At 38.9% G+C, this 21,961-nt stretch overlaps 2 long non-coding RNA genes across 4 annotated transcripts; both read right to left on the minus strand.

Annotated features, from left to right (window-relative positions):
* Nucleotides 1-657: 657 nt before the first annotated feature.
* Nucleotides 658-1,727, minus strand: LOC142548130 (uncharacterized). Its single transcript, XR_012820909.1, has 3 exons — nt 1,361-1,727; nt 855-1,064; nt 658-727 (listed from the first exon to the last, which is right to left on the minus strand). It is a non-coding gene; the product is annotated as an uncharacterized LOC142548130 (long non-coding RNA).
* A 130-nt stretch (nt 1,728-1,857) lies between these two features.
* LOC142549223 (uncharacterized) lies at nt 1,858-21,885 on the minus strand. Of its 3 annotated transcripts, XR_012821137.1 has the most exons (6): nt 21,584-21,885; nt 21,259-21,350; nt 20,065-20,152; nt 2,474-2,682; nt 2,278-2,383; nt 1,858-2,183 (listed from the first exon to the last, which is right to left on the minus strand). It is a non-coding gene; the product is annotated as an uncharacterized LOC142549223 (long non-coding RNA). The 3 variants fall into 3 exon arrangements; XR_012821138.1 differs by lacking the exons at nt 2,278-2,383; nt 2,474-2,682 and having other exon boundaries at nt 21,584-21,883; XR_012821136.1 differs by lacking the exons at nt 1,858-2,183; nt 2,278-2,383; nt 2,474-2,682 and adding an exon at nt 19,191-19,413 and having other exon boundaries at nt 21,584-21,883.
* Between the last annotated feature and the right edge of the window lie 76 nt (nt 21,886-21,961).

Raw genomic sequence — 21,961 nt, forward strand, 5'->3', positions numbered from 1 at the left:
ATATTTGAAGTGATTCATAACCTTCTTCCACATCATCTGAAAGTTTTGGTTCTTTCATGTCTATGAACTTGTTTGATGATGTAGTCTTGGAAGTTCTATCATTGATGACAGGCATAACACTAGCAAGTTGGGCCTTCAATTTCTCTAATTCAGCCTTTAAACTCTTAGTCTCTTCCAATTGTTCTTTGAAGTTTTCGGCCATGGCTTTTGGGAGATTCCCTATTTTTTCTTGGAGTTTTAAAGAAGACTTGAGGTTTTACAAACCCTCCCACACCTTGAACCCTTCCATAGCTTTCTTGGCTTCCTAAGGCAATGGTTAGCACATCATTCATTCCAGAAGATTTGAACTCTCCTTTGATTTTTTTTCCCAACAAGCCATCCTACAATTAGAGACATAACAAATCAATCCAAAAACCACAGTTTTATTTATCTAGGCAATATGGATATTTAATAAAAATAAACATTTACAATTTTTTCGACGACTTTTGATGTCTCCACATTTATTATGTTGTTAGATTTGTCTTCCCGGGGCTTTACGCCAAAGCACCGATCTATTAATATCTTCATCTTCAGCAAGTATGTTTTTCTATCTACAATTCCGAAATTTATCAGCTTAAGAACATGAAAAACTTGATGAAAATGACAAATAGAATGCTCTACCCTTGCGAGACATTCTGTGATGATATTTACAATGCATGGTCCGTTGTTTTTGTTTTTCGTGAGTAACCTACATCATTGTGTTCTTCAGTTAAGTATGGAAATTATTAATTCTTAAAGAAAACATGAAAATTCTTAAAGTACCTCCAATGATGGATCTAGTCTCTTAAAGATAAAATTGAAAATTCTTAAAGTACCTCCTATGATGGATCTAGTCTCGCATCCACAAATGCTTTCCAATTTGCTATTGGGAGCTGATACTGACTTGGTGGAGAAATCAACTTTTCAGGATTTTTTCTATTCGGCCAAAAAAATCTGCTAGTCAATTTGTTTTAGAAATCTCGCCACTTTTGAGCTGCTGAACTCATCACAGCAGACTCACTCTGTGGCGCTAGTTTAAAGACATTCTGCAACAAAAAATATTAGTTGGTACTATTTCATATCTTATATACATACATGTTCAACTTAAAGTAGATACATGTTCAAATTAATATGTACATAAATTACTGATAAAAAATATGCATATGATACCTAAGATTAAAATCAGCCTATTACTCTAATCAACTAAGATCATCAAAATAGCATGAAGTATAGAAAAAATATGTATCAAGGTATCAAATTCTGAAATGAAAAATTATTGTATAAGTAATCAATCCTTGATTAAGAAATTCAAATGAACAACAAAATTTAATCATGTACTTACCGATATCTCTTCCCACACTTTTTGTTTTATGTTTTCTGGAACATCAAGCCAGGACTTTATATTGATTGGCACCATGGATCTAGCAACAGAGTCAATGTATGATTGTAAAGCCCTTCCATTTGCATTGTATGTTGGCCTCCCCATGTCATCATAATCAATCTTCATTATTTCCCCATCTTACAACTGCAGTTAGTTTACCCATCAATGTAGGCCCTCTCTTGTTCTTCTGCACATCTACAAGACGTTCTTGTTCATCAGTAAGTCCTCGCAGCTCTGCATCAGTAACTTAAATAAGTTTATCATCATTTAATTCTTGTAGCTCCTCAAATTCAGTTTTTTTCTCCTGTTTTTGGGACCCATTATGCTCTCCGCTGCATAAGAACTTGAACGAAACCAATATTAAAATCTACACAATAACATGGATAATTAAAATATCACAAACATAACATAAGTACATAATAATAATAACAAAAATATAAACATGACATAAATACTCCTTTGTCGTTTGAAACCCACGCACACCTGAAAAGAGGAACTTGAATTGATGATAGTCTAATTCCCATATTTCTTCAATCACTCCATAGAAAGACACATTAGCCATTAGAGGATTCTTATCTTTGGCACTACAGACAAGAATAGTGCTGGCAACAAGAGAAACCCCACTGTTTTTGCAAACTCTCTCATCATCCCGCGCGTTTGTTTGGTATAAATTACCATTTATCACATAACTACTATACTTAATGACGTGTGCACGTTGTCCATGAGCCAACCATGTCAATGTCGACGTTGTTCCACCATTGCATATGTCTATTTCACCAGCCACCTGAGATGTATTCAATTGGAATAGGGTGATTAAAATAGTAGTTTCAACTTGTTCAACACAAAATGCAAGAAAAATATTTATGCATCCACCTTACCTTTACACGAAACCAGTAAATGAACCTCTTGTTGTGAGCATCTTGTATCCACCTTTCATCTGTATTTTTTTTCATAAACATTGACTTCAAGAAGGTTTTATGTTCACTATAGAAATATTTATATATAAATTTGTGTCAGACAGTAGATATTGACAATCAGAGTGTGCAAAATAATAAATTAATGCAGTACACTTACATTATGTAGGGAGATACTTCTTCCGTATTTTCCAGCACAGTCAAAAGTGCTTGTTGTAGATCAACTTGTTGCACTATAATTGGTGATTTGCATGCTAAGAATCCAGGAACGTTTGTTTTGGGGTCTCGATTTGATTGAGGGACCCCAATAGGATCAAGATCATTGAGGTATTCCGAACAAAACTCAATTACTTTTTTGGCTTAATATCTCTGAACAGTGCATCCTACAAGATGTTTTCGACTGCCTACATAACTCTTAAGCACTTTCATGTATATTTCGAACGGATACATATACCAGAAATAAACTGGTCCACATAATCAGACTTTTCAAACAAGATGGACTGTTAAGTGAAGCATGACATCGAAGAAAGAAAGGGAAAAATACTGCTCCAAAGCAGAGCGTAACAACCAAGTCAAATTGCTGCTTATCTAACTTTTCTACATCTATAACCATGCAACAAATATCTTTGAAGAAGAAGCACAATCTTATCATGGTATATCTAACATGTTTTGGTAGTGCATCACATGAGTATTTGTAGGAAATAATGCATTAGAACGGACAATCATGAGATTTCAAGCCTGTCAACTTCAGCTCATACATGCACACAAGATTCTTCATGTTCGATGAGAAACCTTCCGGAACTTTTATATTAGGGGCCAATTCAGGCCTAACTCCCATTTGAACCATGTCCAACCTAACTGCCACATTATCCTTAGTTTTCCTTTAACATTTGTCAAAGTATTAATGAGGGATTCAAAGACATTTTTCTCATGTGCATCACATCGAGAAAATGCCTAACATGCAAGTGTTTCCAATAAGGAAGATTGAAAAAATTGACTTCTTCTTCCAACATTTTTTGAAATATGTTGCTCCGAAATATTTTTCTTCTTTACTGTCTTCTACATTATTCTCCTTTGCATTCATTTTCTTTTTACCTTTCACACTAATCTTCTTTCCAAACTCACACTTTATGTCCGAAAGCTTGTCAAACAAGATAACTCCAGATAATGATGTAGATGCTTCTCCATGTTCTTCCATGCCATTGTACTCCTTCTTTTTCCTCCGATAGGGATGAAACCGTGGTATGAATCGTCTATGACCAACAAATGAAATTTTCTTCCCATTTTCCATATGCTTTGCGTAAGTATCTTCTCTGCATACTGGACATGCATAATAACCATGTGTAGTACATCCACTAAGGTTACCGTAGACAGGAAAGTCATTGATGGTCCATAATAAGACTGCTTTAAGAGTGAAAAATTGTCTTTGATAAGCATCATAGACGCCATCAACTGCTTCTCACAATCGTTGCAAATCTTCAATTAGTACCTCGAGATAGACATCTATATCATTTCCTGGTTGTTTAGGCCCTGAAATGAGCATGATTAGCATGATGAATTTCCTCTTCATACACATATTTGGAGGCAGATTATATATAATGGCCCGAAAATTCATGTTTGAAAATTTGCGGAAAAATTAAAATTTTCTTTTTAAAATATTCAAAATTGCCTCATTCACAAAATCAACTGATAAATCAAGTTTAGATGTTCAAAATAGCAGCGGAAGAAATTATTACTCGCCAAAATAACAAGTTAAAGTATCCAACAACTGATAAAATATTTGAGCATAAAAAAAATGGCGATTGCTGTAAATGAGGTCCTCGGGCTCCACTACTGCCGACCCCAAGCTGGCTCACTGGTCCCCGCCCTCGGTCCCGACCTCATCAGTACCTACAACAATCAAGTCTAGTGAGCCTAATGACTCAGCATGCATATATCGTAAATAACGAGTAAATAATGTAATAAAGTTGCATGGGAGTAAAAATATCATGTCATGAGGCATAATGTGAAAATAACTTGTCATGAGCAATTATAATACGTGCATAACTGAACTGAAAATCACAGTGAAAATGTTTGCTCCTTGGAGCCCTGAATAAAATAGCATGTCATAAATTTTCTGTTGAGATTATGGTCTACGCAAGTGGCCCCTGCACTGATCTGAATTGAACTGATCGGTAACTGGCGATCGGACCGGTAACTGGCAACCGGGTGAAGTAATGAACGTCTGATCAGACTAATGCCACAGTATACTGGGTGGTACATAACTGAACTGACCGGTAACTGGCGACCGGATAATATAATGCTCCCATGATAGTGAAATGGCCACAAGCAATATCGCATAAATCTCAAAAATGAATATTTTATCTCTTTATGCACGTAATATAATTAAATGGCATAATGAAATATTCTGTATTATTTTACCACATGGATTAGATCGTTCTCAGGCTCGCTGCGACCTAAATTTAAAATGAAAAACATGCAAATGATTTTCTTGACCAAACTTAGTAATTGAATCAAAAAAAAACGAGACAATTACGCCCAACGACTTCGTATTTAATCATGACTCCGAGCCAACCCGAACCAACACCGAACCATCATTTAGTCATGATTAAAATACACTTAAAATGATGAAATAATGCTCCTAAAATGACAAGGGCCGAAATTTTGGTGAATGGAGGCCAAAACATGAAAAGCTCTTTCGAGAGCATCGTAATTTCTCGTACGACCTCAAAAATGATCTGAATCACAAACGGCCAAAAACATGACCTTCCTAACTTGATGAGGCACTGTCCAGTCCAAGGCCATATTCTAAAAGCCAACCAAGAACTCGAACGAGCCACTGAACCGAAGCAGCAAGTTGTTGTCCACAAAAATACAGCAGCTGTGCTTTGGTTTCCTTGCGTCGTTTGCGAGGCTAATGGCCATTGGGGCTTGAACCACTGATCAGAACCTCTTACTAACATCCTAGGGTATGGTTTGAACCGTGGCTAAGGGCTAAAGAGCCAACCAAGATCCACACCAACACCCACAACCGAGAGGACACATGCAGAATTTTAAAAGGGTCGAAGGGGCTGTTCTTGTTGTTTGATTTAAAAACCGATTCCACCATGAACCAAGCCTCGAAAGGGCGACTTGATCACATCTTAGACATCACAAGGAGAGGTTCTAATCATGGCTATAGCCCTTAGGGCAGCCAAGATCCGATCCATTTCCTTTTTTGACAGCAATACAAAAAAAATTCGAAACTCAAATGGCAAGAATGAAGAGCTGCTGTCATTTTCAGTTTCTAGCATGCATGGGGCTTGTTTGAATGGACCAACATGGTCTTGACACACCCTAGTACGTGTCTATACACAGCCTTGGAAGCCTGGAATCGAACAAACCTGTAACTCAACAAAAACAGCAAAACCGTGAGGCATAGAGTGAAGCCAACAAAAATCTGCACTACCTTTTTGAAAATGATTCATCAATATTTCGGTTTTTGCCTTAATAAAATCATGAGTATGATGTTTCAAAATATTAATATGGCTTGATTGAACAGCAAAGAAGAACATATACATGCCTGGTTTCGTTTTGAAAAGAAAACGAACGAAACGCAACGACGCGGCGCGGAGGAGATGGAGCGTTTTCTTTTCTTGCTTGCTACTCGATTATTATTCTCTAAGTGCTCTCGGTTTTCCTCACTATATCTCACGAAAATGCTCTGAATGGTACTGAATTTCGGTGGTGAGGGAGGGGGGAATGATGGTTAGGAGAGTGAGGGAGATCCAATAATAAAGGGATACAAATGGTATGACCAAGTCTCCCTCTTTTTGAATTTTTTTGAAATGGTTTGATATCAACTATTGTTGGAGGGATATAGGATGAGGTGTGGCCGATTTATTGTGTCCACCAAGGCTAGGATAATGGTCTAATATTAATTAATTAAGGGTAATTAATAAATGAAAAGATTATCATGCTAGGGGATGACAAGGAAAGGGTCAAAGGTGAGTTGGCAAAAAAATTTGATTAATCATCTAAGGGCCGAAAATTAAACAATTAAATGGAGTGGAAATATTGTTTAGTTAGTAAATTTTTAAACCTTAAGAGCCTTACCTATCCTTTAATTAATTAAGTGAATTAACACCTCAATTAAGAAACCTAAATGAACTTATTTTCTACTCACCTCAAGTTACTAAAATAATTCCTTAAACCTCCTTTTAACTTAAATCAACTTATTAGCTAGCTAAAATAAACTCTGGGAATGAAATCTCTTAATCTTAAATTCTATCTCAAAACTCCAACTCCAGTCCGGCCTCACTGAATTAACTGAAAAGATAAAAATTTAAACTACTGCATAAAATAATTAACTTTAAAGAAAAGCAATTAAATACTCATGCAATAAAATTATTTTAATTTAAAATACTAGAATTATGCATGGCTTATACGTAGTCTAATTTACGGGTTCTACAACTCTCCCCCCCTCAAAAAAAATTTCGTCCTCGAAACTAAAACTTACCGAATAACTCGAGGTAACGATCCCTCATTTCTGACTCAGACTCCCACGTAGCTTCCTCCTCTGAATGGTTGAGCCATTTGACTTTCACTCGCTTAACCAGCTTGTTCCAAAGCTTCTTCTCCTGTCTGTCTAAGATTTGTACTGGTCTCTTCTCATAAGATAGGTTCGGAGTAAGCTGTAACGACTCAAAGTTCAAGACATGCGAAGGATTCGCCATATACTTCCTCAGCATAGAGACGTGGAACACATTGTGTACTCCGGCCAGATTCGGCGGAAGAGCCACACGATAAGCTAGCGTCCCAACTCTGTCGAGTATCTCAAATGGTCCAATGAATCTCGGACTGAGCTTCCCTTTCTTTCCAAATCGCATGACACCCTTCATAGGTGCTACCTTCACAAAGACATGATCGCCAACGGCGAACTCTAGATCTCTCCTCCTCTGATCGGCATAACTCTTCTGTTGACTCTGAGCAATCTTCATCCTATCACGAATCTTGACTACTACATCGGCAGCCTGCTGAATGATCTCCGGACCCAACTCTGCTCTCTCTCCTACTTCATCCCAATGAACAGGAGATCTACACTTGCGGCCATACAATGCTTCATATGGTGCCATACCTATAGACGACTGGAAGCTGTTGTTGTAGGTGAACTCTACTAATGGCAAGTTCGACTCCCAACTCCCAGAGAAATCCATCACACAAGCACGGAGAAGATCCTCCAAGATCGGAATAACTCGCTCTGACTGCCCATCTGTCTGCGGATGGAAAGCTGTGCTAAACAGCAACTTCGTACCCATAGTCGAATGCAAACTGTTCCAAAATGAGGAAGTGAATCTGGGATCTCTGTCAGATACGATAGAAACTGGAATACCATGAAGTCGGACTATCTCCCGGATATACAACTCTGCATACTGAATCATGGTGAAAGTCATCTTAATAGGCAAGAAGTGCGCTGATTTGGTAAGACGATCTACAATCACCCAGATAGCATTTGATCCTCTGACTGACTTCAGCAATGCGGTCACAATGTCCATGGTAACATTCTCCCACTTTCACTCGGGAATAGGAAGAGGCTTGAGCAAACCTGCTGTTCTCTGATGCTCCGTCTTCACTAACTGGCAAGTCAGACACTCGGATACAAACCGTCTGTGGGGACCCGGGCTCTAACTCAATTCTTTTCGGGATTAGTCGGATCATGGTTCAAAAATACGGGTCAAAATTTTGCTTTTAACATTAAATCCAATGTTTATAACTCATGCACAAGATAATTCTATATTCATTTTATTACAACAAACATAATATACATGCCTCATTTTATTCATATTCTACAAACCAGTAATTAAATACAGTACATATCAAAAGTACTACTACTAGTTCATCTGCTACGCCCGTGATCACCACGCTATGTCCATCTCTCATCTCTGTCGCGACCCTGATCCTGCCCCACCTGTTGTTATGCACACATACAGACATAACAACAGCCGGAAACTCCGGTGAGAACAAATCCCAGTATAAAACATGTAAACATGCTGATACATAATCATAAATCATAAATCAAAGCAATAATAATGGGCTCCATAGTCTATGAAACCAATCTATATAAACATGCAATTCACATCAAATCATGTCTGGACTCGACTCGACTCTACTCTAGGGATCCCGGTGTGAATAAGACGTCACTGTCTGTCACCTACCCTCCCAATCGGGGTAACTGTACGTCTTATTCCTAGACTTCGGTCATGTCTGTATCGAATGTCTACAATCGGAGTGAATCTGATCCGAAGCGTCGATACCACCGAACGTCTAGTTTGGCAAGTCTACCAATGACTCTCCTATCTCAAAGGCTTGAATATAAATCTATAAACAAGACCGCATCATATCAAGAGATTTGAATATAAATCTATAAACAAATCATAATCATATCAAAAGACAAGCAACTAATCTAGTATGTGATTTTGTTGGGAAACTCAAATTGAATCTTATTTGAGTTGTGCCTTCCCCAAACAAAACATGCATTATACCTTTCGTCGCACAATCTGTGTCGTAGTCAAAGTCTCGAAGACGAATCTATCAATACCAAATCTGAAATGGAAATGTTGATACATATTCTATTAATCTCTAATCTCAATCAACACATATCCAATTCAATACTTGATCTCGGTACAATTTGACGGCATAACGACGTAATTTCTCGATACCGGTCAATCCATCTCTCAACATATATCACCAATTCATAATTCTCAACTCATAATCATCATCATAAGCACATGATAGTACTCAAAATCTGCATATTTAATTCTAAACATGCTGGAAAATAATAACTATAGCATACAACGTCCGTTCTTCGATCCGGTTGTGTTTCTACGATATCAATAATCTCAAGAACATATTATAGAACTCAATTCATCCTTCTTCTAACACATATATATCAAAATGTGCTGGAATTAAATGAAACTTACATCTTCTTGTAGCTAGTGATGAGAGGAACTCAAAACCAAAATCGGATTAAAGTTTGGATGTAAAAATCTTGTACAAGCTAGGTTCAAAAGTGAAAGAACTTTCCTTTTCCTTGATCCCTTCTCCCTCTCGATTCTCAGCTGTCCAGGAGAGGAAATGAAGACACATAATATATATATCTTGCATGTTGAGCGGCAAGTGTCATATTTTTCAAGTAACACGTATGACCGCGGGTGCGGTAGTTCATGAACCGCGGCTGCGCTCAAGCTTCGGCGGTCCATCCATATTTGCATAAACTTCGACCGCAGGTGCGGTCAGTTTTGCACCGCGGGTGCGGTGTCATTCTTGTAAATACTTTCCAACTCTCTGTCCATCAACCGCGGGTGCACTCTTTCTTGGACCGCGGGTGCGGTGACCCTACTGTAAAATTGGCCAACTTTCTGCCTATCCACCGCGGGTGCGGTGCTTCTCTAGGCGCGGGTGCGGTCTCTTTCTTCAAGCAACACTTCATCTTTTCATTTTATCCACATACAATCTAGGGCATTACACCGTCTGATGTCTTTCTTCATCCAGGCCACCAATACAATGGATGCAGATCTCGGTACATCTTCGTACTCCATGGATGAATAGAGTACTGCGACATGTGGGCCTCTGATAGAATATCTGCTCGAATAGAACCAGTGCTGGGAACCCACATCCTGTCTCGGTATCTCACAATACCATCGCTGACTGAATACAAGACACTGTCATTGGCCTCATCTCTCTGCTTCCACTTTGCTAACTGCTCATCTCCTGACTGACCACTGCGAATACGGAGGACTAAATAGTCAAGGTAGATAGACGGGGAACTCTACCTCGAGGATATGACTCTAGATAAAACCTCTTCATCTCAATCTGAAGAGGTCTTTGAATCGTCAAATGAGCCATCACTGCGACTTTTCTGCTCAATGCATCCGCAACTACATTAGCTTTAGCCGGGTGGTAGCTAATGTCACAGTCATAATCCTTCACAAGCTCCAACCAACGCCTCTGACGCATGTTCCGCTCCTTCTGTGTAAAGAAATACTTGAGGCTCTTGTGGTCGGTGAAGATCTGGCACTTCTCTCCATACAAATAATGCCTCCAAATCTTCAAGGCAAAAACTACGACTGCCAACTCTAGATCATGGGTAGGGTAGTTCTTCTCATGGATTTTTCAACTGTCTAGAAGCATATGCTATCACCTTCCCATGCTGCATCAATACTGCGCCCAAACCGAGCTTCGAAGTATCGGTGTACAAAACAAACTCACCGGGCCCTGACGGCATGGCCAAAACTGGCGCTGAGATAAGAGCTTGCTTCAAAGTATCGAAGCTCTTCTGACACTCCTCGCTCCACACAAATTTAGCATTCTTCTTGGTCAAAAATGTGAGTGGAACGGCAATAGAGGAGAATCCCTTAATGAACTTCCGATAATATCCTGCTAGCCCAAGAAAACTGCGGATCTCTGATGCATTCTGCGGCACAACCCAATCTCTGACTGCTGCAACTTTCGCTGGGTCTACCTCAATACCACTGCTAGAAACAATGTGGCCTAAGAACGCCACCTTCTCTAACCAAAATTCGCACTTACTGAACTTTGCGAATAACTTGTGCTTCTGCAAGGTCTGCAGCACCGTGGTCAGATGTCTGCTGTGATCCTCCTGATTCTTCAAGTAGACGAGAATGTCGTCTATGAATACTATCACAAACTGGTCAAGATACGGCTGAAATACGCGATTCATGAGATCCATGAAGATCGCTGGCGCATTCGTCAGACCGAACGGCATCACAAGGAACTCATAGTGGCCATAACGAGTCCTGAAGGCACTCTTGGAAACATCAGCATCTCTCACCCTCAATTGGTGATAACCGAAACGCAGATCTATCTTGGAGAATATCGAAGCTCCCTGCAACTGATCAAACAAATCCTCGATCCTCGGAAGTGGGTACTTGTTCTTCACTGTGACCCTGTTCAACTCCCGGTAGTCAATACAAAGTCTCATAGAGCCATCCTTCTTCTTCACAAATAAGACTGGCGCGCCCCATGGTGAAAAATTCGGGCGAATGAACTTCTTGTCAAGAAGTTCCTGAATCAGCTTCTTAAGCTCTGCCATCTCTGTCGGTGCTAGTCGGTACGGTGCTTTTGAGATCTAAACCGTACCTGGCATAAGCTCGATAGAAAACTCCACCTCTCTCTCGGGTGGCATACCAGAGACGTCTTCCGGAAAAACGTCTAGAAAATCCCTGACAACTGGGACATCTGAAGCTGACTGACTGGGTGCCTCGGGGACAGATATAAAAGTTGCTAAAAATGCCCGACACCCTCTATGCATGAGCTTCCTAGCCTTGACATAAGGAATAATGCGTGGTAAGGGAAAGTACCTGTTCGGCTCGAATAAGAACTGCGTCATTCCAGGCGGTCGGACTAGAACAGATCTCCGCTGGAAGTCAATCAAAACTATGTTCCGCAATAGCCAGTCCATCCCTAGGATGATGTCAAACTCTGGCATCGGCAACACGATCAGATCCGCATAAATAAGGTTGCCATGGAGCTCAAGATCTATGTCTCGGATCACATTGGTAGCTACCATCTCCTCACCAGAAGTCAATACTACTGAATAAGCTACATCTAGCCCAACGGTCTTGACCTTGAAGAAATTAGCAAAGACCTCCGAAATAAATGAGTGAGTGGCCCCTAAATCAATCAAGGCCTTCGTAGCGGAACCAGATATAAATATTCTCCCTGAAAGATTGGAATACTAAGCGGAACCCAATAATCACAAGAACTAACTTATAGACATGCAAAGGTCAAAGTTCTTCTAACTTAAATTTCCTGAAAATATTACTGGGTAGAGCATGCAATCCTATCGCAATTCTAAGTTCAAGATCTCAATCCCGATTCCCAAAACATTAAATCCCAAATGTAAATTTAAAGCTTTAAATGTACCTATCATGAGCATCGTATCTGGGTTCGTCTCCGTAGCATGGAGAGCAAATACTCTGCCTTGGGTAGGCAGATTCCTCTGAGGGCACTGCAGCAACATGTGGTCTGGACTGCCACACTTGTAACACTTCCCTGAGCCAAACATACATGCTCCAGGATGGCGACGTGAGCACTTAGGGCAAACTGGGTGCTCAAAAGTCCTCGGGGCTGGGCGTCCCCGCTGCTTGTGGGGACCCGGACGCTAATCATCATCTTAATCATCTTTGGGATTTAATTATCAATTAAGACAAACATAGTCTAAAAATTTTTCTTTTAAAATGCGGAAGGTAATGGAATCAATCTATTATACAAACCAGTATAATAATACAAATCTTGTACAACATGCTTCTAGTGCAAACTAGTCTAAGGTTTAACTACTAAATTTCAAGTATTAAACCAAGTCTACAATAAGTCCGGAATCACCACTCTAACTCATCTTCTCTCATCATCTTCTTGACCCCGATCCTGTCCCACCTGTTGTCATGCACACATAAAAAACAAGACAACAGCCGGATACTCCGGTGAGAATAAATCCAGGTATAAAACATGTATACATGCATATACACAATATAAATCATAAAGCATATTATCATGCATAAAATTCATAACAATAGGTTTCATAGTCTAGGAAACCAAATCAAAATAAGCATGCAGTAACACTGGATTTTATAATCTCTGAAATCAAAATAAAATAAGCATGCAACTCAATTCAATTCATATCTTGACTCGACTCGACTCTAACTCTAGGGATTCCGGTGTGAATAAAACGTCACTGTCTGTCACCTACCCTCCCAATCGAGGTAACTGTACGTCTTATTCCTAGACTTTGGTCATGTCTGTATCGAATGTCTACAATCGGAGTGAATCTGATCCGAAGCGTCGATACCACCGAACATCTAGTTTAGCAAGTCTGCTAATGACTCTCCTATGTCAAATGCTTGAATATAAATCTATAAACAAGAACGCATCATATCAAGAGATTTGAATATAATTCCATAAACAAATCAATCATATCAAAAGGTAAACAACAATTCTAGTATGTGATTTTGTTGGGCAACTCAAATTGAATCTCATTTGAGTTGTGTCTTCCCCAAAACAAAACATGAATTATACCTTTGTCTTCCCGGTCTGACGAAGACGAAGTCTTGTATTCCAATCTGTCCATATCCAAATCTGATAATGACAATCATATAAATACCATATCAGTATATAACTCAATTCAAAACCTGTTCTGATCAATATTCAAATCGGTATAGAATCTGATCCATGTCTGAACAAGGTACAATCTAATTCATATCAATGATATCACGATACAATCGAAATCATTACTGAATCTGATCAATATCAATCTACTGATGTTTCGACGGCATAACAATACAGTCACGATAACCCCGTCTATCTCAACATCACAGATATAATACCAGAATTCATAACCAGTATCAGTACAACTCATAATCTGAATAATAACACAACTCTGATATAGAATCTCAACTAATTCAACTCTGAAATTCATAACAATTTCATAAACAGTATATTCTTTAATCTGACTTCAGTTATACCATGTCTACTGTAGCAGAAACATCATATCTGATTCATATTCCATTCTGACAATATCATAAATTCGAATCATGTCTAAACGTAACGAAACTTACGTCCAGTTGTAGCCTGCGTCGATAGGAACACAGTACTGAAGTCGAATTCAAAAACAGACGGACGGATTTCTCAAAACTTAAATTTCTCAAGTACAAAGAAGCTTGGGGATTTTCTCTGAACTTTGGATCAATTTCCACTGTAATGGCCGAAGGAATGAAGTAATATATATACCACATGCATGCTAGGACAAGTGGCCCATTTCTTTCTCGCGCACGTCGTACCGCGGGTGCGCTCACTTTTGCGCCGCGGGTGCGCTCTATGTATTGATATGCATCAACTTTCCCCGAAGCTTGGACCGCGGGTGCGTTCTGTCTTTTAACGCGGGTGCGCTGACCCTACTGGTACAACACCGCGGGTGCGATCTGTCTAGCACCGCGGGTGCGCTCAATCTCCAGTAGTACTTTCATACCCTACTAGCCATGCACCGCGGGTGCGGTACTTCTTCACCGCGGGTGCGGTGTCACTTCTGTAATTAATCTCCAACTCTCTGTCCATCAACCGCGGGTGCGGTCTTGTTCGTAGCGCGGGTGCGGTCTAGACTTTATGCAACCCTTCATAATCTCATTCAGTGCCTCTCATTACATGTCATGCATACTCATATCTTCCGAATATCACATCAATGAAGACTAATAATCTCGAGCCTTACACTGCTGCTGCTGACCCCTGTTTCTAGGCGGTCCGTGAAAAGGTCTCTTGTTCTGCTGCTGATGCTGCTGAGGAGGAGGGCGGTGTGGTACCTGGACTGGGCGCTTGCCCTGGCGGTCTCTCTCGATATCACACTGATCCTGCTCTGCGGCTATAGCTTTGGAGACAGCGACCTCATAAGTAGTAGGGTCAGACACCCTAACATCACGGCGCAAGATCGGTCGTAGACCCACCAAGAAATGCATCAACTTGGCTTTAGCATCATTCGCGATCAGGGGCACAAAATGACAACCCCTCTCAAACTGAACTCCGTAACAGTCAGATCTCCCTGTCTCAGGCTCATGAACTCAGTGGTCAACCTGGTGCGCACCTCCTCAGTGAAATATTTGGAGTAGAATACCTCCGTGAAGCGTGTCCAGCTCAGTGTAGCCAAGTTCAGGGCTACCGATGTTCCTTCCCACCATAAACGGGCATTTCCTCCGAATAAATATGTGGCACATCGGACTCTATCTGCATCTCCAAGCTCCATGAACTCGAAGATAACCTCGAGGGACTTGATCCAGCCCTCGGCAATCATGGGGTCCGTCATCCCTGAAAACTCCTTAGGACGCATCTTCATGAATCTCTCATAGACAGCCTCGGGCCCTGTCGGCCTGGTCGCCACAGCATGGTTCCCCGCAAACTGTGCGAAGAACTGAGTTATCCCAGCTAGCATCTGGGCACTCATGTCAGGTGGAGGGGGTGGTGGAGGTGGTAAGTCTCTCTCCTGCCTCTGCTCCTCCCTGTCTTCTTGGCGAGACTCCTCATTTCTAGTGCGCTCGAAAATGCTTCTAGGGGGCATACTGTTCCATACATAACCCATACGTAACCAACATGCATAATTCCATAATTTATTTAAATTTAAATACTGAACAATAAAAATCTGGACGTAAAATAATTCATGAAAAGATGCTGTCAAATAATTCATGCTTTAAATAAAATGCGTAAATGTAAAATTTACAGACCGAAGACGTGACTTCGTGAGCTTCTTGTGGTCAGTAGTAGTACAACCCTTTACAGAACCTGGCTCTGATACCAGCTATAATGGCCCGAAAATTCATGTTTGAAAATTTGCGAAAAAATAAAAATTTTCTTTTTAAAATATTCAAAATTGCCTCATTCACAAAATCAACTGATAAATCAAGTTTAGATGTTCAAAATAGCAGCGGAAGAAATTATTACTCGCCAAAATAACAAGTTAAAGTATCCAACAACTGATAAAATGTTTGAGCATAAAAAAATGGCAAGTGCTGTAAATGAGGTCCTCGGGCTCCACTACTGCCGACCCCAAGCTGGCTCACTGGACCCCGTCCTCGGTCCCGACCTCATCAGTACCTACAACAATCAAGTCTAGTGAGCCTAAAGAATCAGCATGCATATATCGTAAATAACGATTAAATAATGTAATAAAGTTGCATGGGAGTAAAAATATCATGTCATGAGGCATAATGTGAAAATAACTTGTCATGAGCAATTATAATACGTGCATAACTGAACTGAAAATCACAGTGAAAATGTTTGCTCCTTGGAGCCCTGAATAAAATAGCATGTCATAAATTTTCTGTTGAGATTATGGTCTACGCAAGTGGCTTCTGCACTGAACTGAACTGAACTGACCGGTAACTGACGACCGGACCGGGTGAAGTAATGAACGTCTGATCAGACTAATGCCACAGTATACTGGTTGGTACATAACTGAACTGACCGGTAACTGGCGACCGGATAATATAATGCTCCCATGATAGTGAAATGGCCACAAGCAATATCGCATAAATCTCAAAAATGAATATTTTATCTCTTTATGAACGTAATATAATTAAATGGCATAATAAAATATCCTGTATTATTTTACCACATGGATTGGATCGTTCCCAGGCTCGCTGCGACCTAAATTTAACATGAAAAACATGCAAATGATTTTCTTGACCAAACTTAGTAATTGAATCCAAAAAAACGAGACAATTACGCCCAACGACTTCGTATTTAATCATGACTCCGAGCCAACCCGAACCAACATTTAGTCATGATTAAAATACAATTAATATGATTAAATAATGCTCCTAAAATGACAAGGGCCGAAATTTTGGTGAATGGAGGCCAAAACATGAAACGCTCTTTCGAGAGTCAATTTGGCACATCGCACCGTAATTTCTCGTACGACCTCAAAAATGATCTGAATCACAAACGGCCAAAAACATGACCTTCCTAACTCGATGAAGCACTGTCCAGTCCAAGTCCATAGGCTAAAAGCCAACCAAGAACTCGAACGAGCCACTGAACCGAAGCAGCAAGTTGCTGTCCACAAAAATACAGCAGCTGTGCTTTGGTTTTCTTGCGTCGTTTGCGAGGCTAATGGCCATTGGGGCTTGAACCACCGACCAGAACCTCTTACCAACATCCTAGGGTATGGTTTGAACCATGGCTAAGGGCTAAAGAGCCAACCAAGATCCACACCAACACCCACAACCGAGAGGACACATGCAGAATTTAAAAAGGATCGAAGGGGCTGTGCTTGTTGTTTGATTTAAAAACCGATTTCACCATGGACCAAGCCTCGAAAGGGCGACTTGATCACGTCTTAGACATCACAAGGAGAGGTTCTAATCATGGCTATAGCCCTTAGGGCAGCCAAGATCCGATCCATTTCCCTTTTTGACAGCAATACAAAAAAAATTCGAAACGCAAATGGCAAGAATGAAGAGCTGCTGTCATTTTCAGTTTCTAGCATGCATGGGGCTTGTTTGAATGGACCAACATGGTCTTGACACACCCTAGTACGTGTCTATACGCAGCCTTGGAAGCCTGGAATCGAACCAACCTGTAACTCAACAAAAACAGCAAAACCGTGAGGCATAGAGTGAAGCCAACAAAAATCTGCACTACCTTTTTGAAAATGATTCATCAATATTTCGGTTTTTGCCTTAATAAAATCATGAGTATGATGTTTCAAAATATTAATATGGCTTGATTGAAGAGCAAAGAAGAACATATACATGCCTGGTTTCGTTTTGAAAAGAAAACGAACGAAACGCAACGACGCGGCGCAGAGGAGATGGAGCATTTTCTTTTCTTGCTTGCTACTCGATTATTATTCTCTAAGTGCTCTCGGTTTTCCTCACTATATCTCACGAAAATGCTCTGAATGGTACTGAATTTCGGTGTTGAGGGAGGGGGGAATGATGGTTAGGAGAGTGAGGGAGATCCAATAATAAAGGGATACAAATGGTATGACCAAGTCTCCCTCTTTTTGAATTTTTTTGAAATGGTTTGATATCAACTATTGTTGGAGGGATATAGGATGAGGTGTGTCTGATTTATTGTGTCCACCAAGGCTAGGATAATGGTCTAATATTAATTAATTAAGGGTGATTAATAAATGAAAAGATTATCATGCTAAGGGATGACAAGGAAAGGGTCAAAGGTGAGTTGGCAAAAAAATTTTATTAATCATCTAAGGGCCGAAAATTAAACAATTAAATGGAGGGAAAATATTTTTTAGTTAGTAAATTTTTAAACCTTAAGAGCCTTACCTATCCTTTAATTAATTTAGTGAATTAACACCTCAATTAAGGAACCTAAATGAACTTATTTCCTACTCACCTCAAGTTACTAAAATAATTCCTTAAACCTCATTTTAACTTAAATTAACTTATTAGCTAGCTAAAATAAACTCTGGGAATGATTTCTTAATCTTAAATTCTATCTCAACTCCAACTCCAATCCGGCCTCACTGAATTAACTGAAAAGATAAAAATTTAAACTACTGCATAAAATAATTAACTTTAAAGAAAAGCAATTAAATACTTATGCAATAAAATACTGATTCAAAGATGGTGAATCAGATGGATGACGTAACTGACCAGCAACTCCTGTGGTTTCTGCAAGCCATGTTAAATTTTTTGAGGTCTCTAAAGATTTAAACATGCGCTTATATCTTGGTATGGGAGGGAAATACCACACCACCTTAGCAGGAACACTTTTTTTCTCAACGTTCTTCTTGGTTAGCTTCCACCTCAGCAATCCACATTTAGGACAACTTACACTGTCTTTATATTGCTTCCTATAAAGGATGCAATAACTGGAACAAGCATGAATCTTTTCACGACTCAACACCAAACAACTCAATGTCTTTTTTACATCATACATTTTGGATGGCAGGTTGTGATTATCTAGAAGCATATCACCAAAATCCATTAGTATATCTGAAAATAGAGCATCACTCATCCCACGCCTTACTTTGGTATTGTACAGTTTCACAAGTACACTCAATTTTGTTTAATGTTTACATCCATTGTACAACGGTTTCTGTGCTTCCTTCAAAAAATTCATAAATGCTTCTAGATTTTTTGTATAATTATCATATTCTACCTCACATATTAGCGGTTTCAAAGTCACCATGATAATTATCAATTGGTTCTTGGTTGATACTTAAATTTACTCTATAATTTTCGGCAGACTCACCATGCCAAATTCAATTCACATAATTTTGACTAAAACCATGGAGAAAAAGATGCTCTCAAATGAATTTAATCGGTCCTTTTTTAAGATTTATACATTTGCAACAAGGACAATGAATTAAATTAGGGTCGATATAGGGATACTGTAAACAACCTTTAATAAACTGTTCAACACCCTCCTCATATTGTTTGGACCTTCAATCCGAATGAATCCAAGATTTATCCATTTCAATATAGCAAAATCCCAAAAAATGTAACGATAAATTTTGTATTTAACACTAAATGAAGGTTTTCTTCAAACTGCTTCAAGGACTCTAACTTTCTTCAATGTGGATTCGATCAAAACCTGAAAATATTACAGTAAATAAGAAAAAGTTATACAATAAAACTGTGTAAAGCTATATAATCCAACACTTAAGAGATCATAGAAATCAAAAACGATAAAATAAATGATAAAAGTAATATTTTGATTCTCAATATCGACTTCAATAATGTCACTTGCCATTTAATTTATTGAACAAAAAAACAAAAACGAAAGAAGAATACCTATTAACGAAAATGAACAAACTTTGCTAAGTAGATATTTTAATCAAGAAAATTAGTACATAAAAATAAAAACAATCAGCCGAAAAATATGGATAAAAGAAACGTGACTATTAATATCTTGATTAACACCTTTTAGGATGCATTATGGTGTTTCCCTACAAAAACACCCTTTAGGATGATAATATGGGACACATTTCAAAAACCTAGGCATTTACAGATTCTAAATAGGAATGAATTCCAAATAAGGGAAAAACCCACAAATACTATGTAAGGACACATGTTTCCAGATTACCAAAGTAACAGTACCTTTTACATAAAACCAAGGTTCATTGACCACAAATTGAGTAGGAAGTTGAACTAATGTACCCATAAAGCATAAATTGTATACCCCATAAAGCATAAATTATAAATATAACACCAACAATAGGCAAAGAAATCATCTAGAACTCACTGCTCAACACGGAAGAAAGATTCTCTGAATCAGGCAACTGAATATGCTGGATAAGAGGAAGCTCAAGATAGGAAATTCCATTATTTGCCTGCAAATAAAGGAACATATTACACACACAGCCATACTACAATGAGGTAGCCAAAAGAATTATAAATATCTAACACCAGCCATGATCAATGCTAATCAGTAGGTTGCGACAGCTTGACACTAAGGAACTTTGCATGTGATAATTATCAAGGGAAAATTGGAGCTGTTAAATTCTGCAGTGAAATGAATTCTAGGAGACAATAGAAGTATAGAACCATGATCCCATTTCCTCAAAGGGTGCAAAATCTCTAACGTAAATAAAATGAAAGGAGACAGCAAATTGTCTAGAAAAAAAAGATTCTTAGCAAACATATCTTGAGATGCTCACAAAAGTCTAAGCAATTTAGAAATTAAGATTCAATTTCTTCCATGGTAGGATTTTTATTTTGCACTATTTCGAGGTGGATGACATCTGGGCTCATTATGCTGCAACTTTTTTATTTTCTTGTTTGCTTCAAACCATGCCTCGTTAAGAAAATCATTATGTTTGTCTCGTGTTGAACCACAACATACATTGTGTTTGAAGCAACATCAACATCCCCAAGCATATATTGCTTGACATTTCGTCACATTACAAATGCTTTTGCATCCTTCCTATTCGATCTTATCTCATTTACAAAAACTAATTTAAAAACTCTGTCCTTCATATTTATTGAAACCCCTAAAGCTAATGTTATCTAGTATGTTCCCTGTTCATTAACAGCCCATTGTTTCAAAAGCTTCCTCTGTCCTTCATATTTATTGAAACCCCTAAAGCTAATGATATCTAGTATGTTCCCTGTTCATTAACAGCCCATTGTTTCAAAAGCTTCTTCTCGAAATTCATCCTTCACAAGTTGCAGGGGAAAACAAAAGTTAGAAACATCTATTTCTACCACTATTCAACAACTAACCCCACATACAAGTTACATTTAATGACATCAGTTACACACTTACACTCTTCCGATGCAACGAGTACATAATAAAAGCACACTATTTTCTTCAGCAAAGCCAGAAACTATCAGATTCTTTCTTTCAAACTAAATATCAGTCAAAATTTCAGACAACAACTTAATTAAACCCAACAACGTAATAGGAATTCAACAAGATAAAACATAAAAGAATTACCAGAGCATGAATGAGCTTGCCGTTTTTGCCTCGCTCCCTCGTGACCAAAACTTTAGGAATGACAGTTGAAGATAACGAAGCTAAAACAGAACCTAACAACGTAATAGGAATTCAAAATGTAATATATGTAAGGAAGTCGAAGATTTATATCAGAAACGAGCAGCATTCAACATTCATATCAGAAATTGAAGGAGAAGATATCCAAATGACAGGAAAAAAAGGAAGCATACCGACATATATTCTTATTTCTCACTTCAAAAGCTACAAGATATCATTAAAATAAAAAAAAAAAAACCGGAATCAATGAGATAAAGCAAGCACAAACCAGACAAATCAGAACCAAGATTCAGTCGATAATCATCCCAAACCACCACATCTTTTCCCCCAATCACCGGAAAAATAAAAGGCGGTGTGACAGCAGCCGAAGTGCCAAACCACCAGCAGTGAATGAAGAATAAAGCACAGATCTGAAGGTGGAAGCGATTGAAGCAGGAGGAACTGAAGAACGAGAACGGAGATCGAGAGAATTAAGCCCTAATTATTTAGTCAAGAGAATGGAGAAATGGAGTGGAGAAATGGAGTGGACGAGGATCTCGATGGATAAGAGAAAATTAACGGGTATGAGCTATTACTTCACCACTTGGGAATTATAAATTTAATTTTTCATTCTTTTATTTCGTCAAATACATATTCTGAAGTAAAA

Source organism: Primulina tabacum, chromosome 6 (genome assembly GCF_025594145.1).
Source record: "Primulina tabacum isolate GXHZ01 chromosome 6, ASM2559414v2, whole genome shotgun sequence".
Lineage (NCBI taxonomy): Eukaryota > Viridiplantae > Streptophyta > Magnoliopsida > Lamiales > Gesneriaceae > Primulina > Primulina tabacum.